Source organism: Manis javanica, chromosome 6, assembly GCF_040802235.1.
Source record: "Manis javanica isolate MJ-LG chromosome 6, MJ_LKY, whole genome shotgun sequence".
Lineage (NCBI taxonomy): Eukaryota > Metazoa > Chordata > Mammalia > Pholidota > Manidae > Manis > Manis javanica.
Window position 1 is genome coordinate 135,165,354 of NC_133161.1, and position 19,550 is coordinate 135,184,903.

General features: G+C 48.3%; 1 long non-coding RNA gene across 1 annotated transcript in view; it reads right to left on the reverse strand.

Annotated features, from left to right (window-relative positions):
* Nucleotides 1-12,677, reverse strand: part of LOC118968824 (uncharacterized) — a 29,544-nt gene extending 16,867 nt beyond the window's left edge. Inside the window, exon 1 of the long non-coding RNA XR_012132910.1 lies at nt 11,751-12,677. This is a non-coding gene — a long non-coding RNA (uncharacterized lncRNA). The remainder of the gene's footprint in view (nt 1-11,750) is intronic.
* Nucleotides 12,678-19,550: the final 6,873 nt, after the last annotated feature.

Sequence of the window (19,550 nt, forward strand, 5' to 3'; positions counted from 1 at the left end):
CTTTCTGGATTAAGTGCAGAACACAGATGGCAAGGCTCCCTTTTCCCTAGTGACATCCTGGCCTCAGCAACTTCTCCCACTGTGGAGAACGCTCAGTATTCCCTAAGCAAAATGAATGGACATAGTGCCTGCCTGCAGGCAGATTTATACTCTTTTCTCCCAAGAAGCAGTTAGATATTCACCCTATGAGTTGCCCGCTTCCCACCTATTCAGTCAGTTTCATTTATTAATATATTCAACAAGCATTTATAGAGAATCTCCTAGTTTTCAGGCATTGGACTAACAACTAGAAATACACTGAACAGAACAAGAAGTTCACACTCTAGAAGGTGATACAGACATGCAAGCGAGCAGTTGCCCGTTACATTTACAAAGACTTGTGCCCACCAAGAAAAGAGCATCATGACAGGTAAAGTTGTATTTGTTCATAGCTACCATGTATTGAGTGCTTAGTATGGGCCAGGCCTTTGCTAAGCATTTCCTTGATGTTATTTAATCATTACAGGAACTCATAAGAAAGATAATAGTATCCCTTGCCTATGTGGGACCACATGTTCCTTAGGTAGCCGGACTATCTCTTCCTCTGTGTCCCTCTGACTCGTCTGCAGCTGAGCAGCCCTCAGAGGATGCAGATAAAGATCTGGTCCTCACTGACCCAGGGTTTAGCCATCAGGACTTAGAGGCTTGGAGACATGAAAAGCTGCCCAAGGTCATGTGGCTAGGAAGCATAGAGGTCGGTCTGGCTGCATAGCACTTGCTCTTAAATTCTGGGCTGTACCAGATCTCAAAATTTCTTAGTAGTCAGCACTGTTGGCTAAACCCTGGGTCAGTGAGGACCAGATCTTTATCTGCATTCTCTGAGAGCTGCTCAGCTGCAGACGAGTCAGAGGGACACAGAGGAAGAGACAGTCCAGCTACCTAAGGAACATGTGGTCCCATATGTGGGGCAGAGCAACCACCCAGGCCACAGCACGTCACTCCTCCCCCATTGCCCACCCCAGATGCTTCCTTGGAAATTCTGACTTCAAGGTCTTAAATAGTAGTTGAGCACTATTTCTGGAAGCACACATGATAACCAGCAAGGCTTTTGTTTTCTTATTCTTAATAGTTTTTAAAATGGAAAACTTGAAGAAGTCAGTAGAGACAAAGTTTAAAGTTAAGGGGAGAAGAGCAAAACGAAGGGGTGCTCTCACTACTAGAAAGTGTCCCTGACTGCCAAGCCGGACCCTCTAGGATGAAGCCAAAGATGGAATGTGGGGACACAAAGCCTCAGGACAATCTCAAGGGACTCCAACTAGCCTGGTTCCAATGATGCCTAACAGTCCTTCGGATCTGGCTAAGGTTTCTTATTCCCAATCAGACCTTTGGAAACCCTGCAGAAATCAAACCTACTTGTCTCTCTTCCTGGATATGTAGGGATCTTGAAGAAGACAGCCAATCTTGTCCCCTTTGCATAACAGAAGAGGATTCAAGAAATAATGAGAGGAGGATCTCAACTTTCTCTGAGGTCAGAAAACACGCCCATGTCCACTGCAGGCTTTGGAAAATAATGGCACTAATTTTCCTGTGCTCCGGTTTCCATAGCCAATCTTAAGAAATCCAGGCAGAGAATCCAGGACCTGAAGTAAAGGCAGGCTCCAAAAAAATTGTTAAGAGAGTTTGTGTGTCATAACAATTGGAAAAATTAGTACATAAAACAGTTTTCTCAATTCTGTCTGACTGCACAAACTAACAGAAAAAAAAAAAAGGCTTAGAATCTCCTTTTCCAGTCTTCCTACTGATCTCTGAATTTCAGGTACCCTGAGAATCCTGTTCCCACTTCACATGCCTAGTAGGCCTAAGAGAGTTTCTTTTCTGAGCACAGAGAAATGGACAATAAATGCTAATAACTCTGAGAAAATGTGGGCAGGGTCAAGACAAAAGTCAAAGTGGGCTTGAGCAGCAGAGAAATTTTGAAAACTCTTTGTACTAGCAATGCTTCTGATTAAGCAGTGCCCACACCACAACATCCGATCATTGCTGTGATCCCCAGGCCACAGTTCCTTGGATGAGGCCATCAGGCTGTGAGCCAGCCAGATTGCAGAAGAGAGTTCCTCCTGGCAGCAAGTTTGCAGGCAGAACAGTCCCTAAGCTCTGCAGCCAAAAGCCATGTGGGGACATGGCAAATACAAACCTCTCAGCCCCTACCTGGAAGCCACAGCTCACATCTGGAGCTGGAGGAAGATTGCCATTGGACCTCCAGGTCCTCCAATCACCTTTGATCTCTGTTGCTAGGAGATGCTCACAAAAGGACTCTGGTTTACAGATAAAGGACTTTCTTTGGGTTTCATAGTCTCTTAAAAGGATGTTTTCTCAGGTCAACTAATACAACAAACTGTTTTCAGGGAAAGAGGGAACAGGGGAAAGCTTAGCCTAGGGTAGCACAAAAACACGCCACTAGGGCCCTTGCTCCCCCTACCACCTTACAGCAGAAGAGTGGAAAACCAGGGCCGGCTTGGACGTGGGGTGACTTGTCATGCTTGTGCCCAGGCTCTGCTGGAACACTCCCAGCTGGGACACCCGCCTGGCTGGGCTGCCCTCCTTCTGACCCTGTTTGTCTTATTTTCTCCAAAGAGCCCTGGATAAGGAAGAGATAGTTAGAAATCACTTCTTTTCACAACTCAGGAGGCCAGTGAAGGCAGGGAAGTTAGAAGAGGAGGGGGAATATTTGCATCTCTCCCATCACCCCAACTGGTTTCTAAACCTAGTTGCAAAAGATGTTCTGAGTAGACTTCCAGTTGTTCTGGGATGCCTCACTCACCAGCCCTGAGCCTGAGACCAAGTCTATGAGCCCAGCATCTGGAGAAAGCACCAGTCCAGAACGTTCTCCTCTGCTTCATGGAGTGAATCTGGGGGCGTAGGAGTCCCTGTCCCTCACAGGAGGCTCATTTGAAGCCTGCGGATGATTTTCTCATGGGAAGAACATCTTTCTCCTTTAAGAACCCAGGCCTCCAGCTCCCAGAGCTGCCTCCCATGTTTCTGTATGCTATTCTCATTTATTTTTACTTTCATCTCATTTTTCTTTTTTTTCCATCAACTATGATCTGAAATTCATTGCGAGGTCATCCCTCAGGAGGCAGAGCTCAGAATCCAGCAGTGCTGGCAGAAGGGCACAGAAGGACTTGGGGTTCCATAGCAAGCAGCATTGAATTTAAATTGGTTCCCTCCAGGATTTAGCATAGGAGGCTCTAGAGCAAGCTTGTCTGCATTTTCAAACTAGAACATGGCAGGTGAGACTGACAGAACACTAGGGCATAATCCAGAATTATTTCTGAAATGCCCGGGAGCATTAGTAAACAGTCTTCTCCAGCAACCACAACCTCAGTGTGAGGAGTAAGAGACCAGTGAGCAGGTCTCCCTCTGCCATTACCTGCTCATATGGCTGTCAGCAAGTCACCTGTTGGAAGCTTTTTATAGTTTCTTCATCTATAGATTAAGAGATTAGACTAGATTATCCTTAACACCTCTTGCAGCTCTGAAATTCCATGTTTCTAACACTAGCTTGGAACCATAGAGCCTCTTCATGTCTTTATTTCACCCCATCAGAACCGTCTGTGCAAGACTAAGAGCTCCCAAGAGTAGGAATTCCCTACTGGGGGTGCTCTCCATAAGTGTGCTGTGTGTGCTCCATGCAAATGTATGTCCATACGTGCTTTGGGATGATTCATTCCTATGGGCAATTATTTGACACCTACCCACAGGGACTTGTACTAGGCCATGTGGAGACATGGCAATGAGAAAACAGGAACTCTCTCTTTCTGGGAGCTCAATCCTGTGAGAGAGACAAGACCATTCATGAGCAACCAACATAAGATAGACTGTTCTCAGGGCTACAAGGGAGGCATCAAGAAGGTCCAGAGGAGAGGAAGCAGGAGAGACCTCAAAGGGAGAAGCAGAGGAATAGGGAAGACACAGGATGTAATCAAGGTCTCGACTTATGGATGGTTTAGACATGAGGAGAGGCCAATGGATGTGGAAAGGCAGCAAATGCAGGGAGTGTTCGTGGAACAATGAGACTGGATGAGGACTGGGGACAGAACAAGTATGACACAAGGTTGGTAAAGCAAGCACGGCAGATAGTGGAGGGCCTTGAATGCCAAGCTGGGCACAATAAATTATTTTCGAATGATAATGAGGTTGACTTCATGGTACCTCTGCCTTTGAAGGAAACCACTCACTGCCCTTCCCTCCTGCTACCCAATGTGACAGACCCCAAGCCATCCCTATGGCAGGATTGAGTGCACCCTGTTTTCCAGCTCTGCATCAGTGTGGCCTCAACACCAGAGAGTGCCAAGTCCAATCAGAGCATCGCCCAAAACACATTTGTCTTTTCACATGAAATTCCTAGACCATGGAAGGCGAAGGAAAATGACGCTGCAGAACCCTCCTCCACGGGGACTAGAGAACCCAATAGTCCCACTCAAGGACAGTCACTGTGTAAGAGTGAAAAACTAACAAAACCGTTAGGGAGTCAGGCTAAGGTGAGGCTGAGCTGCTCGCTAGTCCTCAGACGCGGGTGTACTGGACGTCGGCTCCTGATTTGCTCATTGCGGCACATCACAGACACAGCATTGAGGCCCTCCGATGCTCCCTGTCCCCGTCCCCGTCCCCAAGTGACAGATCAGTTTCCTACTGAGATGGCTCCAGCCCAGCCCTAGAGGAGGAACGGCAATGGGGCGGCTGGTCCGAGGCTGCTCTGATGGAGGCCTCACCCACATGCACTGAACGCAGTTATCTCTAACAGAGATTAGGAAGTAAAGCAACTCCCTTCCCCATCAGCTGAAAGCTGGCCCATTGGGGCTATGAGACACCCAGATCCAGTAAACCCAGGGCTCAGCTGACAGCTCACTTAGGGTGGATGGTCTCCCCCGCCTCCACCTCCTCCTCCTGCCTTATATTGTTTTTGGCAGCAGAGCAGGGGGGCCTTGAGGTCGAACTTGTTGAAAGTGCAAGGGAGAGAAAATTGTTCTCATCTGAATAAATAGAGGCAGCTGTTGCCAGAGGGTGACATTTACCCATTGTGAGTGCCTCTAGACAAGCCAGCAAAGTGCTGGGCTGGAATGGGCACTTGACTCAGGCCAGCACTACGTGGGCAATTCTGGACATGGCTGCCAAGTCAGTGCCTCCCAGCCCACCCCCAGTCCTTGCAATGGCCCCAAGGGAAGTGAGACAGCGGGGACGGGATGCTGGGTTCAAGGAGGGAGATCCTGACCATACTTGTGTTGGTGTTCAGCACATACAGGCTCTCCTTCCACTAAGGAGAGGGGCAGGCAGCAGTGGGCACCTGCCACCCAGAACCCAGTTCACAGGTGGTGTTTCTGACCCCTGGCCATGGGGCCTGTAGGTGGCTCTCCTGGAGGCCAAGGCAGTGTGCTGGGTCTCTGTTGAATCTGATGTCCTGAGAACACACCAAGGCTGCTTTGAGGACGTCACCTAATCTGACCAAACAGCCCACCTGCCCCAGAAACTCAGAAACCATCCCAATCCACAAGTCACATCAAATGGGCTCTGGGAAGGGAAGTGAAAGGACAGAGGTGAGGGAGGATCAGAGTGGAAGGAGAAAAGGAAAAGGGTCCCTGAGGGATGATGGAACTGAGGCTGGAAATGGGGTCCTGGTCCCGCTCCTTTCAGAAACAGCAGCCCAACTCAGCCCAGGTCCCAACTCTCAGGTCTACGGAGATAAGACCATATGCTGTTTATAGTTCTCCTCAAACTCTAACATGTGGTGAAACCAAACCCAGGACCCAGCACCCCTCTCCTTGGTACATCCAACTCCACCCAGTCACACACAGACATCATCCTGACACCACTGCCAGGCATCTGCTCCCATCACAGCGTCTTGGGGCTCTGCTCCAGGGACCCACAGAAAATCCTTCTCATTCCACAGCCTGGAGATGCTGCTGCACATGCTAAGCAGGATAAGCCAAATCACATGGAAAATGCTTTTTCTGCTCTAGTGGAAAAGCATGCAAAGAAATGAAGACTCAGACAGCAGCATTTCTGTTTCAAAGGGGCAGGGAAACCAAAGGAACTCTACTGACAGACAGCGGGAGAAGCACCTTCAGGAAAAAATGGGCCACCTGGCAGAGGGCTGTTTGCTGATATTTTTCCCGTCGGGGCAGACTTCATGCCGTAATCACAATTCCTTACGTGTATGGGCGTTTGATAGTTTCCAAGGCACAGCGCACATCCAGCTTCACTCAGTCCTCCAAGTAAGGGAAGCAGCACAGCTTCCCATGCAGATGAGAAAACCAAAGCTCACAGATACGGAGATGTCCTGGGCCTCGGCTGTAGCATGCGGTTGTCACCCACGAGAATCCTATCTCGGGGAGGGTAAAGAACAGGCAGGAGTAGAGGAGTGGATTGTGGTGAGTGCAGAGGCCCAGGGCAAAATCCCGGGCTCCCTTTCAGGGTACATCATCAACCTGGATTCTCAGTAGCCCCTCCCACTTCCCCAACTTCTCAAAATTCATCAAAACTGTCAGTGCTTCCTGGCCAAGAGATGTAGTTGCAGACTAACCAAAACTTCATAGAACCGGGAGAAGACACTTCAGGTCTCATCACATCCACCCCGTCACTTCACAGGTGTGCAGCAGAAGCCCAGAGAGGTAAATTGACTTTCCTACACTCACACAGCTAGCTAGTACCAATGCCCAGAATAAAGCCTGCTGTTCCTGACCCCCAACCACAATGGGGCAAGTTAGAATGCCTGTCCAACAGGAAGGGCCTGAGAAGGATCTGAGAAGCTCCAAATACAGCCAGACCCTCTGGGTCCTTTCTGCCTCCTGTCTTGAAGTCACACCCCCAGGTCCATGTGCTCTACATCAAAGTTAGAGGCTGAGCCAGAAAGCCTTCCTCTCATATGGAATGACTATTACATTCACGTCCGAGGCACTAATTCCAACTGAAAACCTCCTGCCAATCCAAACAGAGCAGGCTGATCAAAAAGCTTTTGTTTTTTATTCCCCTTGTTTACAGAGCCAGACTGGAGACCTGAGCCTATCTGACATAACCACAGGGCTGTTGCGGGGTAATTGCTGAGAGAGGCTGCCTGCAACTAGGGAGTTCTCTCTGAATTACAAAGGGTCTCTTCCAGCTCCCCAGAGCATCACTAATTCATTCATTTTTTCAATAATCACTTATTGGATTCACTATTTATCAGGCCTTATGCTAGGTGCAAGATCCACAGATACGGATAAGACAGTAAGCCACATTCAAAGCTGGGAAGCAAATCCTATCTGCACCTTCTGGGCAAACTCCAGAAGTCTAAGGAAATCGACTTCTGAGTTACAAAAACCAAAACAATGTTATTCCAGGCTGGTGGTTCAGTCAGACCTGGAATCTCCAACTTGGTGATCCAAGGCTACAAATGTATTAGGAACAGGGAAATTGTCCATTTTATGGGGAATAATTTATAACAGCAGGTCTCAAACAGATCTTGAGAAAGAAAGAGGATTGAGATAGACGGAACCGAGGACTTTGTAGGGAAGGAAGCTAGTGTCTGGGAGCTCATTATGCTTCTCCTGTATTCAGCAAGCCATACAAGTTATCTCATTCAGTCCACCCCAGTGGTGCAAAGTAGTTATTATTACTCCCATTTTATAGGTGAGGACACTGAGGCTCAGAGAACTTATATGATCAACCTGTGATCACAGTTCAGTTCCAGGCCTGTATGACTCCAAACCTCATGCTCTTTTCTCTGCCTTGTGTTCAGGAAGGAGCTGAGAGGCAGCTCTGGTGCTGATTATCAAGAAACTGTACAAAAGACAGCCAAGTTACACAATCCAAGAGTGTTCTGCTGTTTAAAACAGGCATTTTGTTCGCAGTCTTTTTTAGTGACCATAAAGCCTTGTCATCATCATCACATCACTCCCCTTGTCGTTCTGATGAGATTCTGTATAATGTATTAATAACCGTGTGCTAGGTACTGGGCAGTTATTGTTCCATTTAATTCTCCCCAAAACCCAATGAGTTTAATTGCACTGCTTTTGTCCCCACACTCCAGGTAAGAAAACTCAGGCACAGAAAAAAAAAAACACCCAAATCACACAGCCATTAAGTGGCAGGGCTGAGATGCCAGCCCAGGTATTCCAACTCTAATGCCAGGGTCTCAAACACACTACTTATTCTTTGAGATTCTGCACGCAGGGAAGTGGGGCATGACTCACAGATGTCAGAGACAGAACAAAAGGTGAGATGTGCAAGTAGGAAAGCTATTGAGTTTGCCTGGGCCACATAAGGCCCGAAGCAGCTATGGAGGAGGGAAAGCCCACTCTATGCAGGTTTCAGCCTGAGATGACTTCTGGAGGGAGCAGAGCTTTAGGAGCTGCTGGATGGGGGAAGGACAAGACCTACCCGGCCGCAGGAAGCTAGGCACAGTGGGTCCTGTGGGCAGCCAATGGGAGACAGGCAACCGCAAGGCCACGGCTCTTGCAGATATAGCCTGGGGCCCATCCTACACTGCCCAAACTCCCCAAAGGCAGCTGAGTCCCCAAGGAGTCCTTCTGTCCCTACCAGGTGATAGACGCCAGACACCACATCCTTCACGGGAGGAAATGTATCTTGGAATATGATCTCCCATTAGTGTACTTGCTGCTGCTTTTATAGGTTGCGAGTGGGGGCCCACAGACTGCCTTCCTTCCCGCCCCCCTCCGCTCACCCCTTCCCAGCTCAGTGTTCCTTCATAAATCATCAGCCCAACAGAGCCAAGTTCTGCTTCCCACTTGTCTGAGGGCATTTATTCCTGCTGATAAACTGGATTCAGACAGCTTCGTAAACCCCCAAATGTGGCCAAGATTATGAAGGTGAAATATTCACGGAGCTCCATCCTGTCAAGGAGAGGAATGCATAGTACAGGCTCACACTGGCCTATTTCCCACACATTACCATCCAGGCGAGAATTACTTTCGTCAGGGACTGGAGCTGTGTTTGGGGTTTGCCTAGAGATATACATCAGGAGTGTTACATTGGTGCTTCCCACCAAACTCCCGGAGAAGAAGGCAGAGCTGCAGACCCCTAACCTGCAGGCCGAGGGTTTATGGTCACCAATAAGGCCCTTCAACCAAACCCACCGTCATCCCAACTGGCTCATGACCAGATCAACTCTCTGAAGACGGCCTCACTCTTCCCCATGTCTGCAAAACCTCTGGGCAATGACTGGCACCCCTCATGCCCTTGCACAAATGGGGTGGGCCCAGGGCCTCTCCTCTCCTCTCCTCTGCAGGATCCAGGCCAAATCTCGCTATGGAGTCTGTGTCAGACACCAGGAAATGGCACTCCTCAGTGGGATGCGCAAGACTGAAATTTGAAACTGCCGTGTTCTGGCGGGGGCAGGAGTGGGAACAAGGCCATTAACACCTTCCTTTCCTCAAAAGCTGCATCCCAAGGATACGTAGATGCCCATCAAGGTGCGGGCACAAGCACAGAGGCAGCCTGACGTCACCCTGAGAACCACGGTGCTAGAGAGAAGCAAAGGGAGGCTGTGCTAGGGGATGGCGCCACTCTCAGACACTGCCCCCCACTGCCCAGGAGGGACTCCAGGATTGATGGCGGGCAGGTGAGGGGACCAAGAGCCTGGGACCGCCCATGTCACCCGTGTTTACTACAGCACCCACTCCACATTTATCTCGGTGGCATGGCCAACATCACAGGAGGATGAGAGGAATTACCAGCTCCCCCAGAGAGACAGTAATGTCCGCCAGACAATGAGTAGCTGTCAGACAAAATGAGTGTAAGAAGACAGAAGCGCAGTCACTCACGGGCTTTGTAATCCACATGGAGTCAAATCCCACCTCTGCTGTTTACCAACTGTGTGGCCTGAAGCAAGTTACCTGCTCTCCCTGCAAGTCAGTCCCCACCCCTGAAAAATGGGGTGGGAAGCCTGGTGGCTCGTGTTGTGAGAATCCACAAAGCTGATGCAGTCAGCACGCCTGGCGCAGTGCCCGCACACCCAGGGGATCAGCAAGTGCTTGCCCTCATTGATCTCAGAGAGGAAAGCAGCCCTCCCACCCCTGGCCAGCACTGCTCTGCTGGGTTGGTGGGCTTGCAGACCCTCGGCATATTTGATTTTAATTCCTCTTTGTAAGATTCTGAAGTGTCAGTCCCAGGAACATTTAACACGTCCTCCGAAGCTAACAGACTCCAGGCTTAGCCTGGCAATCCCCAGGTCAGCACGGAGCCTGGCTTCCCCATCTCTTCCTGGCCTTCAGGGCAGCCTCTTTCCTTGCTGGTCTGGGTGCACCCCAGGCCTTCCCTCTTAACCCCCTGCTCCTGCTGGTCTCTTGGAAAAGGGGATGGGGAGGAATACTCTGCCTCACAGAGGTTATTTTATATAGAAAAAGTAACACATTACCATATGCAACAGTACAAGCTTCAGAGAACAAGAATTTGGTGCACAGTATGAATTAAGTCTGCTATGCTTCATAATTACTTTTCAGATGGTGTACGTTTTATATACTCTTCTAGATACATACCTTTCACGATTATTGAAATGTTTTAACAGTTGGTCTCCCACTCCAGACCCTCAATCTACAAACCCAGAAGCAATCATGGTTAACGGTTGTTTGTGTATCCTTCCGGAAACTTTCTGTCCATATGCAAACACACATTCTGATTATTACACAGGGGAGAGCATACTGTACCCACCATTCTTTGCCATGTTTTATGCTTTCCTTAACATTAGATGTTGGAGACTGTTTGGATAGCAACACATACAGAGCTACCTTATTCTTTGTAATGGCTGCGCAGGTTCTGCTGCTCGGATGCCCTGTGACTCCTAACCTGATCTCTAGTGTGAAGATCACCGACACCACTAGTCTTTTGCTCCTCCTACCGTTGTTATGAAGGGTCTCTTGTTCATATGTGTCAGTGTGTTTCTAGCATAAATTCCTAGAATTTGGAATTCTGAGAATGTCAGACTGCTTCCCAAATAAGTCACATCCATTTATCCTCGCCACAGGGGACTTGTTTTTGTTTCTGCACCTTGCCAGCATTTGCTACCACAATATTGTGTTTCAAAATAACACACAGAAAAGTCTTACAAACCATAAAGTTCCTTGTATATCCCAAATGGCACCTTGATGCCCCCTCTCCCATGACACTTTTCCTGATTTCTCACCCTCCAGCCTACCTTCCCCTCCAACCCCACTCAGCCCCTTGTCTGTTCCTCTCTTCCCACCCTCGCATCCTTTTCTACACTGCAGTTCTACACACATGGCTCTCCTATCTCTGAGACTGTAAGACTCGACCAGTTTGCTCAATTTCTACCTCCTGCAGCAAACTTTACATCCCTTGCACAAAATAAGGACTTGCAAGGTTAAATTGGGACCCTACCAGCCTCCCACTGAGGCTGGCTGTGGGAGCAGGGGAGGGTCTGGAGTTCCTGGATGACATCAAGATCTCCCCACAGCACCCCGCACGATGCTATTGGTGTCTATTTGTTGGGTTTCTCATGAGAAGAAGACCATCTCTGATTTTCAAATGGGCCCAGAATGTACTTTCCTGGGTACCTGACCCCCAGCAGCAGTGAGACATTTCATTGAGGGCATGTATTTAGCAGCCAGTGGCTTTATTTTGAGGACAGGAAAACAAAGCGGGTCAATGCTTTTCTGGCTTTCCCCCATGCCTCTCCACAGGTCATGTGTGCAGACCTCTAAGGCAATGGAAAGCCAAGTCCTTCCCACTGCTCCAGCTACCAAGGGCCCAGGACTCACCCATCCCAAGTCTTCAAGAGAGCAGCTGCCAGAATGCCATGGAGAAGAGCATTTGATTTGGAGTCTCAGCCCATGACCCTTGGAGTCATTCCTCACTTGTCTCCTCTTCTTTAAATTCTTTAAATGGGGACTGCATTCCTCTTGGGCTTGTTGGGGGGACAGGGGCAATAATAAATAGCTTGTCAGAGTTTATGAAAGGTTTTCACAAACAAATTTCACTGATGAAAATTAAAATTAAAATTGAAACACCATGCCTGTTTCCCAGCCAACTTGACACTGGTCTGTAACCCATATGCCCCACCCCCTAGTCTATCTTCCCAAGCCCAGGAAGGCGAGGCAAGCATGGAATTTCTCCCTCTTATCTCATAAGTGGATCCAGATGTGCAGATGCTGGGACCGACTGCACACGTGCACCCTGAGCTCCTTCCATCCCATCCCAGGTCCCAGTGGAACCAGTCTACTGCCTGGCTTCAGAGCTGGGTCGACAGCAGCCCTGGGCTAGCCAAGGCCTCTGGAAGCAAGCAAGGCCAGTGTGACAGCGAGCATCAAGGCTGGGGCAACTGCTAAGTGGGAGCGCTCCCCAGTTCTGCCCCATGCCATACATACCCATGCCTGCCTTCCTGGAGTGGTCAGGGCACCAGGCGTTCAGGTCTGGGCCTCAGGATCCTGTCAGTATAGTGGGACACTTCCAGCCCTGCAAATGCCCTCTCCAGTTCCCTCCCACAATTCCCCAGCCTGGGAGCCACTGGTCTGGGAGGTGTCAGGCTGCCCACTGGGAGCAGCATAAAATTTAGAGCACTGAAACCTGGGTCCATGATGGAGCCATGCAGATGCTGTTGCACCCAGATAGCCTTCCAAGCTGTTCTCTTCTGCCCGTTGCCCTCTGCTGTCTCTTAACTCTTCACATTTTCTCCCCGTCTGTCCATACCCACTTTGATGCACTCAATCCCTTTGATGCACTCAATCCCTCAGTGTCTCTTTGTGTCTTCACGTCTCTCTCCTCTCCCTCCCCACACCGTCTCTCCTTCTCTTTCTCCCCACTGGTCTCTCTTTGTCTCCCTTCTTCTCCACCATTTCCTGACTTCTGAGCATTGGGAATAACTGTTCCAGATCCAGCGCAAGGCCTTGTAAACCCTGCTGCTGGGGGGCTGCTTTTTATCAAAGGATGGTTGGGATGAAAATGTGTCATTCGTTGGTTCAGGGGACTCAGAGCACACGTCCCATTGATGGCAGGTTTCTGAGCATCTCCTCCTCAATGGCTTTCCATCCTCCTCTGCCTCTTACTCATTCTTCTGCTCAGGGAGATGCTATAAATCCTTCTTCCTTATTTCCCAGATACTCATCACAATCCTTTAACTCCTATTCTGGAGCACAGCAGAGGCTGGTGAGGGTAAAACAGTGCCAGGAAGAACATTTTGACAGACCTGCCCAAGGAGAGAGAGCTCTATCTCAGAAAAGAGTGAGTTTGCCATGATTGGATGTGTTCAACCAATGGGCAGGAGACAAGCTGAGCTGTCCAAGAGAACCAAGCATCAGATAGAGAGAGACGTGGACAGCAGGGGAGGGTTGATCCAGGTGAACCTTTAACCTTTAAAATCCTCTGAGTTCCCAAGTAAGGAGTTGTGCTGCCTTCAGTTTGGTGTTGTTACCAACAAGACCTTAAGTGCAGATTCTCTATGGCCCCTATTATCTGTCCCTAAAAGAAGAGGCACTTCTAGATTAGAAATTTCCCTCCCTGCCTCTCTTCTTTCCAAACACTTCTACTTTTTCTGGCCAAGCCAGCTCTCAATTTTTATTAAATGCCCCTGAGTGTGGGGCACTAGGGAACAATGCTTTGAGTTTTTTCTTCATCCTTTTCCTTTCCTCTGTTACAGCACTTTCAGATACATTACCTCATTCTTCTCAAGAAACTGACCGTGTAATTTGAAGGTGAGGAGCTTCCAACCCTGAAATGAGGATGAATCCCTCAGAGATAGAGCTATAAAGTTTACTGCCAAGACAAGGAGGCCAGCCAGAGATGCTGAGCTGGGCCGTTGGCACAGTCTGAGTGAGGCAGGGATTATGGATAAAGAGAAGACAGCTTGGAGCAAATTGCCAGGGGCGGGTGGTCAGGGATTCTGCTTGGGCTGCTATGTACAGACAGACAGCCTGAGACCCAAACAAAACTTCCAAAGGAATTCCCTTGGCTCTTTGTGAACTGGACAATCACCACACCACCACCCCTGACCCTCAGCCTACCCTGCAGAGCAGCGGCTCCTGAAGCAGCAGTACTGTCAGGAAGAGAGGACAATGGGCATCTGGCAGGGAGGGGCCCCCTTCCTTTCCACTGCCATGGGTGCCTCCTCAACACAGACGAGAGTCATAGGGTGCGTACTGTGGGCAAGCTTAGTAACCAACCCTCCATCCTCCATAAGCCATACTTCCTGATGGTGACCCAAAACAAACCAGCACCGTGTTCTCCTCTGAGCATAGTCAACAGTCTAGTTCTTCTGAGTTGGCAGGTTCTGCTGATTTCGCTGGGCTCTTAAGGGCCTCTGCGGCAGTAGAGATGTCTCGATTTGGTGGAAGAGGAGCTAGAGGCAGAGTCCAAACAAAAGGCAGTGTGGATAAGGATAGAAGCACTCGCTTTGGAGCTAGAAAGACCCAAGTTCAAAACTCTTTTACTTTGTTGAGAAAGTAAAGAAAGTAGGGCATAACCCTTATCTATCCAATGCCAACCTTATAGCACAATTCCACGAGATACCACATTTGAAGCACTTAACACAGCCCTGGACACGGAGTCCGTGGTTAATAAATGGCAACTTGAAAAAAGATAAAGTAGTAATGTACCAGAAAGAAAGCTCTTATCTATCTATTCCTGGGGTCAGTGGCCGGGTAGAGCTCTAGCATTTTTGAGGGCTTCCCTTGGAGTCCTAAGATACAAAGGCAACATGGGTAAAACTTCAACAAGGAACCCATTCTTCTCAGGACACGTAATGTGCAGACCGTCTCTTTACCTACAATCTTAAACTATTCAGAAAGACTCAAAAAGTTGTTGAAAGTAGGCTCACAGGTGTTTTTAAAAATGAGTCATCTAGTCACAGGAAAATTTAAATTTCTTTCATTTCAAAAGTCTTTGAAAGCAAATTAATTGACCACTAAATAATAAAATGGAAACATGGTTTGCAACAGAGATGGTAAGAGCTCATGCCTGTGGTATGAAAGAGATTATTGTCTGGAAGCATTTGCTTTCTCCCCTCTCCATCTCCATGAGCATCCTGGCCACTGGGATTTGGGCGTGGCCACGGGACTTGTTTTGACAAATGGAATGTTAGCAAATATGGTAACTCGAAGGATTAAGAACCGCTTAGGCAGCTGGACTTGTTCTGCTGTGCTTCTGCCATCATCTTGGAAAGAATCTGCCAAGCAAGCTTGCCGGTCCCACAAAATGGGTGAGAGACACACAGAACTGAGTTTCCCCAACTGGGTCCTGCCTCTATCAGCTAAAGCAGAGGGGCTTGAGCCAAGCAAATGCTTGTTTGCTGTATGAGATTATATGATTGTTTCTTATGCACTATTACTGAAACAATAATGTAATGACATAGAAATTTATTCTACTGGCATGGAAATGGGGTTCTGTTATAACAAAAAAAGCTGAAATACATGGCATTGGACTTTGAAACTGAATAGTATATAGAGGGTAGGAAAATGGCAATTTGTGTTATATAATGGTGAAATATTTGGGAAAAGTATATGCAGAAGTAACTTGGAAAATAAAAGAAATGTGTCTTGTGAATCTGGGAAGAATTTTGAAAGCATGAGTTGATTTCTTTTGCTGTATATAAGATACTATAAAAAAGACAAACCTCAAAAAGAACTGATCGATTTGCACTCAGAATTTCGAAGGAATATAAATAAAATAATTTCTTATCTCCAGTCTCTCCATTCAGTAAAAATCTCAAATTAAAATATAGACTGAATTAAACTACAGTACAGACCCAATGCAGGAAATTGCCAACATAACACAGGGGCTCAGAACCACATCAGGTGTGTAACTCCCTCTGTTACAACCTTTAGAAGAATTGAGGTGGTGCTAGTAATGTCCCTGACCTGCACAAAAGCAATTCTAGGGAACTTACAGATGAGATGTGGTTCCTGTGGGAACCATATAAATGCCCTGCTCATGTCTCCCACAATAGAAGCATCATTGAAAAGCCCACTACCATACTCTGGACTCCATCCCTACCTTCACTCCGAGGCCACACTTCCCATGGACTGTTCCCAGCCAGTGAAGGACAGTGGTGGGGATCCTAATCAGGCTGCCCCAAGGAGACGCGGGACACCTCTGACAAGCTCCTTTGGCCTGAACACTTCCCTGGCCTTGCCAAACACTCTCAGAACTTGACTGAACTCTAAGATGCCTCCGCTCAGCCTTCCTCTTCTCTCACCTACATCAAGGACAGACCTATGTTACAGGCTGACGGCTCGCCAGCCTCCTCCAGCTGCCACCCCATGTTCTCTCATCCTATCTTGGCATCTGCTTCTCGGAGGACACTGCTGACATCAGGGGCCTCAGCGGTGGTCCAAGAAGAAAAAAATGGAATCTGGGACTGGATCCCACTTTCCCCCCCACCTCCCCACCATCCTTGCTGGTAGATGAGGCACAGAGAGTCTCTGGCACAAGACGGTGGATCAAATTGCTAATGACTCATCAGTGGTACCCTGGGAAATGTCCCCGTGGAAAGGAATGCTGTGGCATTTTGAACATTTGGGAAGAACAATACCTAGAGAGACAGCGGAGTTGGCTAATTACTGCTAAGGTATATAACACCCCACAAAGGGACAGAGACTGAGAGCCATTAACAATGAATGGCGAAGTGTGGGAGCCCGAGGCTTCTGAGGGTGCCCAATGAGGCCCTCATCCCCTGCAGTGGAAGAAGAGACACAGCTAAGCAGCAGACTCAATGTCTAACTGCTAAGAGACACAGAGCTCCAGGAACATTTAAAAACCCAGTCACCGAAGATCTCTAATGCAAAAGCAAGAGCTTGGTGACAAAATCTAGGACCCTGAAATGGGGTACAGGGGCTTCCTGAGGGAAGATGTTCACCCTCCAGGGTTCCCCCCCTCCCCAGAGCCTCTGGACTTGCAGAAATGGCCCACCCTTCCCTAGTAAGAGCTAGCACTTCAGCTATGGATGCTGCAGGGCCCTCTCCCCTCCAAGGCAATAGGTGCCCCCTTATAAGCTGATCCCATGCCCTCTCCCGGTTGCACTGTAGGTCCAAGCCATGATGCTAAAAGCCTTGACACTCAGGCCATAGGGTCTGGCAGGCCCTGTGATGTCAGTGGTGTCAGTGCTGGGGGAAGAAGCAGCCGAATGGATATTACAGTGAGCCTCATTGGGAAAATCACAGCACAGGTCTTTGGTGTCTGAAGCGAGGCTAGGTCTTCTGCAATTTATAAAAATTTGGGCATGGTTCTTAGCCCTGTTACTGGGCCCTATTAGATACCCTGCATGGGATATCAAGTAACCACACACTCACAGCTGCCCATTATCAACTGTGCTCTGTCAGACCTACCGAGTCCTAAGGCTGATGTACCCAGCCACAGTTTCACCTAAAATGCAAAAGACATTTCTGGCATCGAGCTTGAATAGGACCAGAGGGCACGAGCAAGCTGTGTGAGTCTGTGACCCAGGTTCCATGTCACCCATCATACTTGCCCTGGTATGAGCTTTGTGTATTTCTTCTATGAATTAATTGTTCATGATTTTTTCTTATCTCTATGGCCACATTCAGTATTTTTCTTACTGATACACAAAAATTTCTCTAAGTTCAAGATATCATTCCTCTGTATGTATATTGCAAATTTTCCCCCATTTTGTAATTTATAATTTGCTTTTCATTTCATTTGTAGGGTTCCGCCTGTCTTTTAACTAAACCCAAATGTTGTGAGCAGCTAGGATTTGATATATACATTTGGATAAGCTTATATGTATTTGGAAAAGTCTTTAAGCTCACAGTAGTAAAAAATTATGAAACAAAAAATGAAGTATTTTATCAATTAAACTGGCAAAAAAGAAAGAGTTGGGTTAGTGTCACAAGAGTTCAAAAGGAAGCAGACATGTAGTCTCTGCCACTGACGCACTTAGAATGCGATCGGGGATACCAGTCCTATAAACATGGGCACCAGATGGGGAAGCCGCTAAGCCGGCATGTAGTATATTTATCTGAAAGGAGAATTTCATGACAAAACAGATTTAGGAAATGTGAGGATAAACAAAGTTTAAAATATTTCTTTACCATAGCGCAGCTCAGAAGCAGTATTGTGCTGGTGCGCACCGCGGCTTCTCAAACGTAGGGAGCAGGTGAGAGGGAGCGTAATGACAGTATGTGCCATTTGAGTTTGGCACGGGCTTCCTGAAGAGGTTAATGTTGAGCTGGGCTGCAGAGCCTGCAGACGCTTTGGCTTGATTTAAAAAGTAAGATATTACAGGGAGGCAGCCAAGCGGAAGGTGGAACATGCCAGCACCAACCCAGATAACACGGGTCCTCAGAAAACCAACTAGAGGGACGTAAGAAGACAGGACGGGGCTGTGCCCTTCCTTTTGCTTTCTCTCCAATTTCTGTACACAAAAGTGATCTGGGCCTATTTCTGTTGCCATTGAAGTCTGTATCCTGGACTCTGTCAGTGCTTAAACCCTGTGCCATGGAGGGATGCCCAAAAGACAGGGGCCCCTGAGAGAGAGAGGCCTGCGTCCTCTGGGTTCTGAGAGAGTTCCTTGACACACTGAGCTGTGCAGTCCCCCTTCGCTTCCGCCCAGGTTCAGCAGTGAGTTCTCTGGCAGCAGTGCCTCTCAAATATTTGCAGAATGCTCTCCCACGCCCCTCAGTTGGTGCTGAGGTCAAGGCAGGGACTCCTGATCCTTTAGGTTTTACTCATAAATCATTCTCGCCCCTCCCCTTCGATGCTTCAGTGGTTCTTCCCGCCCATGTCTGCTTTCTCAAAGCTCGCTCCCTCCTTCTAGTCTCCAGGGAAGGACGTGTTCCCACCACCAGCTTCTGAGAAATGCCGGCCGCAAGCCCTTCCCCTGGATCTCTGATACCACTTTTCTGCACTCAAACCAGAGCAGCAGACCGAGCTCACCAGATGCCCTGATGTCACCCTCTTGGCTCCAGAGATGTCCAGCCCCGGATACAGGGAGTGGGAATGGGCCTTATCATTAGACATGGGGTGGGGAGTCAGGATGCCTGGGTTGCGTTCCTGGCTCAGCTTGCCATTTGCACAAGTCACCGACTCTTTCCTGCTGGGACATGACTTCCCTGAGCACACACTGCCCAGCCCTGTGGCTTCCTAGAATAAAATCTAAGTGGGCATCTGTCCATGGTGTCCAGATGCAAGGCAGCTTGATGAGTGAGCTGACCTGCAGGCAGAACTCAACCTCAGTCATCTCCTTCCTGATGATTACATTTCTCTGACATAGATTTCCCCTGACCCCAGAATTCTACAGAGGAAACAGCTACAATGTAACGGTATGAATTAAATACCAAATCCTAAACTCTGAACTAGTCTCACACAGAACTAAATCTAATCCACACCTACTGTTTCCCAGAGCCTTGCTAAATTGTCCTACAATTAAGATTGTCCTGCAAAGTATATACCATTTCTATGTTACAGAAGAAGAACAAAGTCCAGAGAAATTCAATAATGTACCCAAAGTAAACTTTACACTGGAGAATAGCAGAGCAAGAGTTCCAGATCACATCTCTACAACTCCAAACTACCCTGAGCAGAGGATACCAGAGGCAACCGGAGGACATGTA